Source organism: Triticum dicoccoides, chromosome 2A (genome assembly GCF_002162155.2).
Source record: "Triticum dicoccoides isolate Atlit2015 ecotype Zavitan chromosome 2A, WEW_v2.0, whole genome shotgun sequence".
NCBI classification, from domain to species: Eukaryota; Viridiplantae; Streptophyta; class Magnoliopsida; order Poales; family Poaceae; genus Triticum; species Triticum dicoccoides.
The window spans coordinates 337,137,443-337,148,420 of NC_041382.1; positions in this window are offsets into that span (position 1 = coordinate 337,137,443).

A 10,978-nucleotide genomic window follows, 5' to 3' on the forward strand; every position below is an offset into this window, starting at 1 on the left:
ATGTTTAAAGTTCATGAAAATTGAACTGGGGATGACAAACCCTAGCACTAAATAAAATGAAATTAGGATCAAAATAAAAATATTTTCAATAAACCCAGAATGCCCTTTAGGAAAGTTCATTATTTTTGTTAAAGGTGAAAACCCCTGCCAACAATGATGCACATATTTCTAGGCCATTCTGGATTTTTGAATTAAATCCTATTGTATTTGACCTTGGGCATTTAAATACTATAAATAATTTAAATGTTCAAATAAATGTTGGAAATTGTTAAGGGTCACTGAAATAATTCAGAAAGCACCCATAATTGTTTCCAGGATTTTATAAAATGATTTGATATTTTTAAATCAAATCAAAACAAACTACAGAAAATAGAAAAACAGAATTAAATAGAAATAAGAGAGAGAGAGAGCAGAAGATCTACCTGGCGCCTACCTGTGCGGCCTGCTGCAGAAGCCGTCCCCGCCCACCAGGGGCTCCCCTCCTGTCGTCTTCCCCACGCCAGTAGGCAGCGCGTGTGGCCGATGGGCGCCGACGCTGCCTCGGCCACCTCCTGCTTGCCGCTCTCCTTCCTCGACGCTCTGGACGCCTTCCCCGAGCGCCACGCACCTCCCTGCCTCTCTCCCTCACTCTCCCGCGCTCTCACCCCCTTCCCTGGATCTCTCCCTCTCTCACCCGAGAGTCGCCGCCGACGTCGCTCGCAACCACCGCGGCCACAGCCACTTCCTCGCTCCCTCTCTGCGTACCCGAGCTCAGCCCGGACTCCAAGCCCCTCTACGTCGACCCACCGAAGCCCGGATGCCCCAAGACGATGCCGCGGCGTTTCTTCCCGACCACGGCCGCCGGATGCCGCCGTCCGATTCATCCTCTCCGCCATCCCCCGAGCACGCCGACCTGCTCTTCGAACTCACTGTGAGCTCCTACGCCTCCCCTCTCTCTTCCCCGCCTCGATTGCGCCCTGTAGCCTCAATCCCACCGGAGCCGGAGCTTGCTTGCCGCCGGCCATGTCGCCACCGTAGCCACCGTTAGCTAGAGCTGCAACCGAGCACGCGGTCGTGCTCAGTGCAACCCCAGGAGGTCGTAACACCCCTCTTTGCCTCCTGTCGTGCTCCCTAACCCTGAAACCCAGTTCACCCGAACGCCGGCGCCGCCGCGAGCTCCATTCCGGCGAACCCCGGCCACCCCCGCACCTCCCGTTGGCCCCCCTAGATGCGCACGGGCACGGGCTACCTCCTGGTGCCCTTGGCGCGTCGATCCGTCGCCTCTGGCGTAACTTCGGCGAGCCACCGCCGCTCTGGGTCGTCGCCGTCGTCCAACCGCCGGTGAATCCGACGTGGCCGGTCATTAGGGCCTAACCACCCCACTAACCCAGGCCTAGGGCCACTGACAGGTGGGCCCTACCGTTTAATTAACCCGGCTAACAATTTAGTTAAGTTAATTAAACTCTATTAAATCACTGTGCAGCTGGCATGTGGGTCTCACAGGTCAGATTTGACCTGGACAACGCCGTTGACTTGCTGACGTCACTGTGAAGTCATGCTGACGCAGTAATAGGTTTTCTGGATTTATTTTTTATTCAGGAATTTCAGAAAATGCCCTAAACTTCAATAAATCATAGAAATTCAACCGTAACTCCAAATTAAATAATTTATATATGAAAAATTATCAGAAAAATTCAAGGAATCCATCTGTACCATTTTCATGCATGTTAGAACAACTTATAGCTGCTGTTTAGCACAAATCAATTAAATGGCATTTGAATAATCACATATGGAGTTTGAATTTGAATCTTGTATTCAAACCAACTTCATTTAATCTGTTGCTAGTTGCATTAGCTCAAAACACATTCATATTGCCATGTCATGAGCATGCATCATATTGTGCATTGCATTGATTGTATTTCTTCTTTGTTGCCGGTATCTGTTCCCTCCCGGTAGACGATGTTCCGACGTTGTGATCGTTGACACTGATGAAGACTCAATGTTATCTTCAGAAGTGCCAGGCAAGCAAAACCCCCTTGTTTATTCCGATACAATCCTACTCTCTCGCCTTGCTCTCTTTTACTGCATTAAGACAACAACGATTCAACTGTTACTTGCTGCGGTAGCTGAACCCCTTTATCCTTTGCATGACCTGTCATTCCACAGTAAATAGATGAAACCCACTAGCATGAGTAGGAGTTGTTTGAGCCCTGTTGTGCCTACTCATTCTTGCTTGTTTGTCATGCCTGCTACTGCTTAGAGTTGAGTCAGGTCTGATTCATCGGGGATGAATCAGAGGTGTGTGAACATGTCCTACTGTGTGTGAGCTAAGTGTGTGAATACGATTTGGTAAAGGTAGCGGTGAGAGGCCATGTAGGAGTACATGGTGGGTTGTCTCATTGCAGCCGTCCTCAGGAACTGAGTTCTGTGTTTGTGATCCATGATTCAGCTACTACCATGCATTGGGCCCGAAACCAATGGACCCTCTCGGCTTCTTGATCACCCTTGTCCTCTGTCCAGGAGTTGCAAGTAGTTTCTGGTGTTTGTAGTATGCTGGAGGCCGTGCGCAGCGCTGACCGTAGGGGTGGGCTGTGATGCGGTAGGCACGTGGCGCGGTGTACCGGGCGCCCGTTTGGTGTCTCGGGAACCCTGTTCACATCGTTTGGAGCTGTGAGAGAAACTCCTGCCGGATCTCCTCATGGATGGAACCCGAATAGGCGATAAACCTGGACTAGAGACTTGAGTGTTTAGGCAGGCCGTGGCCGACACCCACGTTGGGCTTCCGCTTGAAGGTTGCTGAGTACATGTCGTGTAAACCGCGGTAAGTGGTGAGAGCGTGTGTGAAGAAGTACACCCCTGCAGGGTTAACATCATCTATTCGAATAGCCGTGTCCGCGGAAAAGGACTTCTGGGTTGCTTATATCAGTTCATAGACAAGTGAAAGTGGATACTCTAAAATACGCAAGATAAGCGTGAGTGCTGTGGATGGCGTTCTCGTAGGGAGACGGGAGCGGATCCATAGTGGTGTATTGATATGGTGAATATGTGGACTCGTGTGCGCCACCTCAAAAGAGTTACTTGCAGTCGTAGTTCAGGATAGCCACCGAGTCAAAGCTGGCTTGCTGCAGTTAAACCCCACCATCCCCTTGTTTAAAATGATGCATATGTAGTTAGTTCTGATGTAAGTCTTGCTGGGTACATTTGTACTCACGTTTGCCTATTTTATGTTTTTGCAGAGAGACCTCAGTCTCGCTAGTAGTTCCGTATGGTCTTCGACGTTTAGCTTGTTACCTCAGCTACGATCTTGTGCCCCCGGCAGGATCTGGTAGATAGTCAGGCTTCTCAGCCCTTTTCATTTATAGATGTCTGTACTCAGACATGATAGCTTCCGCTTGTGCTTTGATTTGTATGCTCTGAATGTTGGGTCATGAGACTCATGTTTGTAATATCTCGCTCCTCACAGCCTATTGAATAAATACTTGAGTCATAGAGTCATGTTGTGATGCCATGTTGTATTTGCACATATCGAGCATATTGTGTGTATGTTATTGAAATGCTTGGTATGTGTGGGATCTGGCTATCTAGTTGTTTATCTTTAGTAGCCTCTCTTACCGGGAAATGTCTCCTAGTGTTTCCACCAAGCCATGGTAGCTTGCTACTGCTCCGGAACACTTAGGCTGGCCGGCATGTGTCCTTCTTCGTTCATGTGTCTGTCCCTTCGGGGAAATGTCACGCAATGAATACCGGAGTCCTGTTAGCCCGCTACAACCCAGTTCACCGGAGTCCTGTTAGCCCAGTGCTACAGCCTGGATTCACTCGCTGATGAGCGACACGTTCGATGCTGGGTCATGGATGCCTGTCCCTGTAAGTTAGTGCCACTTTGGGTTTACGACTAGCCATGTCAGCCCGGGCTCCTTATCATATGGATGCTAGCGACACTATCATATACGTGTGCCAAAAGGCGCAAACGGTCCCGGGCAAAGGTAAGGCGACACCCGTGGGAATACCGTGCATGAGGCCGCAAAGTGATATGAGGTGTTACATGCTAGATCGATGTGGCATTGAGTCGGGGTCCTGACACTGAGCCACATAATTCAGCAGCCAGAAGAATCTGCGAGACAATTCTGGACACGGTTCCTAACCAAGAAAAATCAAATCATCGACTGTCCGGACGCAGAGGCCCTAGAAGCCTTCAAGCATAACATCCGTGACGAGTGGCTTGCCCGGCACCTTGGACAGGAAAAGCCAAAATATATGGCAGCCCTCACGACACTCATGACCTGCTTTTGTGCGGGAGAAGACAGCTGGCTGGCTCGTAGCTATAACATGATCAAGAGCCCTGGTAATTCGGATATCAAGGACAGCAATGGCAGGTCGCGTCGCAACAAGCACAAGCGCCACATTAACAGCGACAACGCTGAAGATACGCCAGTTAATGTCGGATTCAGAGACTCTAAGCCCGGTCAGTGGAAAAAGCCATTTAAGAGGAACACTCCGGGCCCGTCCAGTTTGGACCGTATAATCGATTGCTCGTGCCAGATACATGGCACCCCCGAAAAGCCAGCCAATCACACTAACAGGGATTGTTGGGTGTTCAAGCAGGCCGGCAAGTTAAATGCCGAAAACAGAGACAAGGGCTGCATAGCGACGAGGACGAAAAGCCCCGGCCGCCGAACAATAGTGGACAGAAGGGCTTCCCCCCACAAATGCGGACGGTGAACATGATATACGCAACCCACATCCCCAAAAGGGAGAGGAAGCGTGCACTCAGGGACGTATACGCGTTGGAGCCAGTCGCCCCAAAGTACAACCCATGGTCCTCCTGCCCGATTACTTTTGATCGAAGGGACCACCCCACTAGCACCTGCCATGGCAGATTCGCCGCATTGGTTCTACACCCAATCATTGAAGGATTTCACCTCACTAGAGTCCTTATGGACAGCGGCAGCAGCCTGAACCTGCTTTATCAGGATACAGTGCGGAAAATGGGCATAGATCCCTCAAGGATTAAACCCACAAAAACAACATTTAAAGGCGTCATACCAGGTGTAGAGGCCAACTGTACGGGCTCAGTTACACTTGAAGTGGTCTTCGGATTCCCGAATAATTTCCGAAGCGAGGAGTTAATCTTCGACATAGTCCCGTTCCGCAGTGGCTATACACACTGTTCGGACGAACCGCATTTGCAAAGTTCAATGCGGTGCTGCACTACGCATATCTCAAGCTCAAGATGCCAGGCCCTCGAGGAGTGATTAAGGTCAATGGAAACACTGAACGCTCTCTCCGAACGGAGGAGCACATGGCGGCCCTCGCAGCGGAAGTACAAAGCAGCCTCTCAAGGCAATTCTCTAGTCCGGCTATTAAACGTCCGAACACCGTCAAGCGCGCCCGGAGTAACCTACAACAAGACCACCTGGCACGTTCCGAGCAAGCGTAGCAATACGGCCCCAACCCCAGCCCTCGCGAAACTGCGAAATCAGTACTACGTGTACATAACTACGCTCTGAAAATACCATGGGCACAGGGGGAGGGGAACGACCACGGCACGCCCAAAAATGCGGCTCAACTGCACTAGGGGCTCCCGATTTTCTCATTATTTCCTACTTTCAGGACTCCACTCTTCGGAAAGCCTGTCCGGCAGTACAATCGCCGAACACACGATGCAACAACCAAGGAGGCAGAAAGCTACGTCGAATTCCTAGGTGGTCTCTATAACAAGCAAAATACCTGTCTTACATACCGTCTCGCAGCTCGCCCCTGGAGGGGAAAATGTCAAATAGTCCCATCTCTTGCTTATCGCACTACTTATATCGTTCTGCTTTCACAACAGCCTTTTAAAATAAACAATGCTTAGCTTCAGCTTATTATTGCATTCTCTATTCATTTCTTTTTCAATACATATGTTCAGTTATGACATTTAGCACACGTACACATTGGTGTGGTCCATACGCCAGGGGCTCAAGCACCCCATAATACGGCATGAGAAGTCCGAACACTTTCACAAAGTGCGGCCCTCCGAACTTATAGCATTATATGCATCAGCTCCGAATCATGTCTTTGGTCAATAGTTGGGTTTGCCCGGCTCCCATGTTTTGGTACATTATGTTCCGCTATATTGGCTAAGGTAGCGCTGGGAGAATTACTGCGATTGTGCCCCGGTTAAGCCAGGCTAAGCACCTCAGTAGAGAAAGCTAAAACTGACTGTCATGATAGGGCGAGAGCTGGTCGCTGTTCGGGAGGTTTCGAGTCCCTAAAGACTTATGCCGCTTAGAGCGAGGAGTCGGCTTTGTCCGGCCTAGGTCTTCCGAACACTAGGGGCTTCGCCGAAATTTAAAATTATAGAATTATCTGGCTAAGTGAGAGTGATAATGCATTATAGTCTGATTGCCTTGTTCGTTGTGCTGAGCACCTCCCTCGAAGGACCCAAGAATGGGAAAAAGAGTGCTCAGGTTTATCCCGAACACCCCAGCACTCGTGGCATGGGGGCAGAAGCCGATGACTCGCCATCTCTTAGACTCGATAAACGGCCGCATAGAAGGTAATATTTTAAATTAAAACAAGCGTTGCATAGCGCATATGAACAAGTTTTCAGCGCATAGGATAAAACGAACAAGTTCACTCAAATATTACATCTATGGAACATTCGTCCGCCACAAGGCGGGCGCCCTTCAGGACGCCCTCATAATACATCTCGGGGTGGCGATGCTCCTTGCCCTGCGGTGGCCCATCCTTCACAAGCTTCTCCTCATCCATCTTGCCCCACTGCACTTTAGCACGGGCAAGCGCCCTACGGGCACCTTCGATGCAGACGGAGCGCTTGACGACTTCAAGCCACGGACAGGCATCCACCAGCCGCCTCACCAGCCCAAAGTAGCTCCCAGGCAGGGCCTCTCCAGGCCACAGCCAAACTATAAGGCCCTTCATGGCCTGTTCGGCCACCTTATGGAAGTCGACCAGTTGCTCCAGCTGGTTGCTCAAGGGCACCGAGTGTCCGGCCTCAGCATACTGAGACCAGAACACCTTCTCCGTCGAGCTGACCTCCTCGACCCGGTAGAAGGCGGCGGCATCTGACACGCTACGGGGCAAATCTGCGAATGCTCCTGGAGAGCTCCGGATTCGGGTAAGTAACAAGTAATTCACTTTCACGTTCTTGCTTTGCATAAAGAATGCCTTACCCGCCGCTATCTTCTTCATCGCCTCAACTTCTTGGAGGGCTTTCTGGGCTTCAGCCTTGGCAAACTTGGCGCTTTCAAGGGCCGCCGCGAGCTTGGACTCTCGCGTCTTTGAGTCAAGCTCCAAACTCTCATGTTTTTTCATGAGAGCCTGGAGATCTTGCTGCACCTCGCCAACCCGCACCTCATGTTTCTCCCGCTAGGTGCGCTCCGTGGCCGCCTTCTTTTCGGCCTCGGAAAGCGCTTGCTTAAGGGTCGCCACCTCAGTCGTGGCCCCTAGGACACCAATAGTGATACTGTCATCTTTTGCAACTGCATCTTTTTAAATATACTCTAGAAGGTATTACTTACATTCTTTTTCCTCGAGCTCCTTTTTAGCAAGGCCGAGCTCTTGCTCGGACCGCTCGAGGCTCTGCTTCAGCGCATCCACCTCCGGAGTCAGTGTGGCAGAGGCCAGCGGTGAAGCCTGCATACACATATTCACTTAATTATGTTAGACTCCTGCGAATGTTGTTAGATCCTCTATTCGGCTTTTCTTCCCGAATGCCAAACAGAGCATCAGGGGCTACTGTCTATGCGATAATATTTTCACATATTTTTCACATACCTCAAAGCCTATTAGCAGGCTGGCACAGGCTTTAGTCAACCCGCTTTTGGCGGACTGAACCTTCTGGATCACCGCACTCATAATAGTGCGGTGCTCCTCGTCGATGGAGGCGCCGTTAAGCACCTCCAGCAAATTATCCGGTGCCTCCGGTAGGACGGATGTAACCGGCGTCATAGGCTTGCCCTTCTTACTAGGGGGCCTCCTGCCAGACTCCGGAACCATTGAAGGTTCCGGTGCGGTGTCCGGCCCAGGGCCGGACTTGGAGCCCTTGGGGGTTTTTCCCCTTTGCGCCTGGAGTCCGGGAGGTCGCCTTGCGGCGCCTCCAGGACCACCTCCTCCTGGTTTGGAACCTTTTGGGACAACACCTCGGTGTCGTCCGTAGGGCGGGGGGAGGTAGAGGTCGGAAGTGAAAAACTATTCACATCCGACGAATCCAGGGAGCCGCTCGATGACACGTCGAGCCGGGCGTTGGGCGGACTGCATACTTATATTCGGCGTCAGGAGAAGCTGTGCAATAAAGGTCATGAGTCACTCAGGTATCCGAATACTTACGATTTTTCCTGGGGCTTGGCCCTGAGCGGCCACTCCTCTTTGCCGTCGTCGGCGTTGGTGGAGTAGTCCATAGGGAGGGTCGTCCCTTTATTGGACCCTCCGGCCTCCCCAGTTGGGGCGGCCTTCCTTTTCTTTTCTCCCCCTGCTGGGGAATAGACCTCTCTTTCCTCCTCCTCGCCTTCATGGGAGGAGTGCGCCTCGGAGTCATTGGAGTATGAGTCCGACTCCACCGGGCGCCGATAACTCTTCTAGGTTCCCGTGGCCTTCTTCTTGGCCTTCTTCTCCCGCACCACGTAAGGTGCCGGAACCAGCAGCTCTGCCAAGCGGGCGTCCGCTGGGTCTTCGGGCAAAGGAGCCGGACAGTTGATCTGTTCGGCCGTCCACTGCCAGTCTTGTCAAAGGCATGGGGGCTTAGACCCCGCATAGAGTCAAACTATGAAAGACAAATATCCTGTAAGAGGTAAAAACATCTTACCACTTTGGCTTGACGCTGCGCGCTAAATCCGCGATCCTCGGTAGCGGATGCGGGAGCATCGGCGCCCTTGAATAGCACCTTCCAGGCATCTTCGTATGTTGTGTCGAAGAGCCTGTTCAGAGTTCGGTGCTGGGCTGGGTTGAACTCCCACAAGCTGAAATCCCGTTGTTGGCACGGGAGGATCCGGCAGATGAGCATAACCTCGACAACGTTAACAAGTTTGAGCTTCTTGCTCACCAGGTTTTGGACGCATGTTTGGAGTCTGGTCAGCTCTCCTTTTTTACCCCGCGGCAGGCCCTTCTCTTTCCAGGAGGTGAGCCGCGTAGGGATTCCGGATCGGAACTCGGGGGCTGCGACCCATTCCGGGTCACGCGGCTCGGTGATGAAAAACCACCCCGATTGCCACCCCTTTATGGTCTCCATGAAGCAGCCCTCGAGCCATAGGATGTTGGGCATCCTGCCCACCATGGCGCCTCCGCACTCCACCTGGCGGCCGCCCACTACCTTCGGCTTGACATTGAAGGTCTTCAGCCATAGGCCGAAGTGGGGCTGGATGCAGAGGAAGGCCTCGCACACGACGATGAACACCGAGATGTTGAGGATGAAGTTCGGGGCCATATCGTGGAAGTCCAGGCCATAGTAGAACATGAGTCCCCGGACAAATGGGTGGCGAGGGAAGCCTAGTCCGCAGAGGAAATGGGTGAGGAACACCAACCTCTCATGGGGCCTGGGGTGGGGATGAGCTGCCCCTCGTCTGGGAGCCGGTGCGTGATGTCGTCAGACAAGTATCCGTCTTTCCTCAGCTTCTTGATGTGTCCCTCCGTAACGGAGGAGACCATCCACTTCCCTCCCACTCCGGACATGGCTAGAGAAGGTTGAGGTGGGGAATGCGGACTTGGGCGCTGGAGCTTCAGTGCGCGAAAATGGATGAGCAAAGGAGGAAGAAGGTCTGGATGGAAAGGCGGATCCCTATCCCCTTATATGGGCGGACGAAACTATGCGTCCCCACCAGCCTGGTAAAATTCGCTTATCTCCCAAGCGCCGTAATCAATGGCATGGTGGGGTTACCCACGCCCGTATTGATGAGAATCCTGGGATAAGGGGACACGATCTCTGCTTCGACAAGACATGCCAAGGAAACCGCCTCGCAAAACGCGCTGAAGTGGGACAGTAAAAACGGTTCAAATAAAGGCTTGGCTATGGCGTGATGACACGCTACGGAATACATCAGCAGATTAGATTTGTGTAAATATTATTCTCTCTACGACAGTATGTGGAACTTATTTTGCAGAGCCGGACACTATCCTTGTGTTCAAAATCTTCTATGAAGTATTCGGAGGAGGAAGCCGCCTTGCAATGCCGAAGACAATCTGCGCGCCGGACTCGTCGTCGGTGAAGCCTGGTTCAGGGGCTACTGACGGAGTCCTGGATTAGGGGGTGTCCGGATAGCCGGACTATAACCTTTGGCCGGACTCTCGGACTATGAAGATACAAGATTGAAGACTTCATCCTGTGTCCGGATGGGACTTTCCTTGGCGTGGAAGGCAAGCATGGCAATATGGATATGTAGATCTCCTCCCATTGTAACCGACTCTGTGTAACCCTAGCCCTCTCCGGTGTCTATATAAACCGGAGGGTTTTAGTCCATAGGACGAACAGCAATCATACCATAGGCTAGCTTCTAGGGTTTAGCCTCTTTGATCTCATGGTAGACCTACTCTTGTACTACCCATATCATCAATATTAATCAAGCAGGAGTAGGGTTTTACCTCCATCGAGAGGGCCCTAACCTGGGTAAAAACATTGTGTCCCTTGTCTCGTGTTACCATCCACCTAGACGCACAGTTCGGGACCCCCCACCCGAGATCCGCCGGTTTTAACACCGACAAAGGGGATGACGCAGAGCTGGGGAAGACACGGCAGTGGATGCCCACGCGGAGAGGAGTACAAGGGTTCACTGGTTCGGCTGCGGTGTGAGGCTGCCGTCGCCGCAGAATAACAGGGGGTGTGGGTGAGTAGAGGGATGGCCTGGCCAGCGGTGGGAGTAGTAGGAGGGCGGTGAGGCCTCTGCGACACCGTAGCCGGCCACGGGAGGCAGGAGCATGAGGTACGACCGGCGCTGGTTTGGCGGCTGGAGCAAGAAGACCAGAGGTTGAAGAAGCACTATGGCCGTTGGATGAACATCGTACGGTA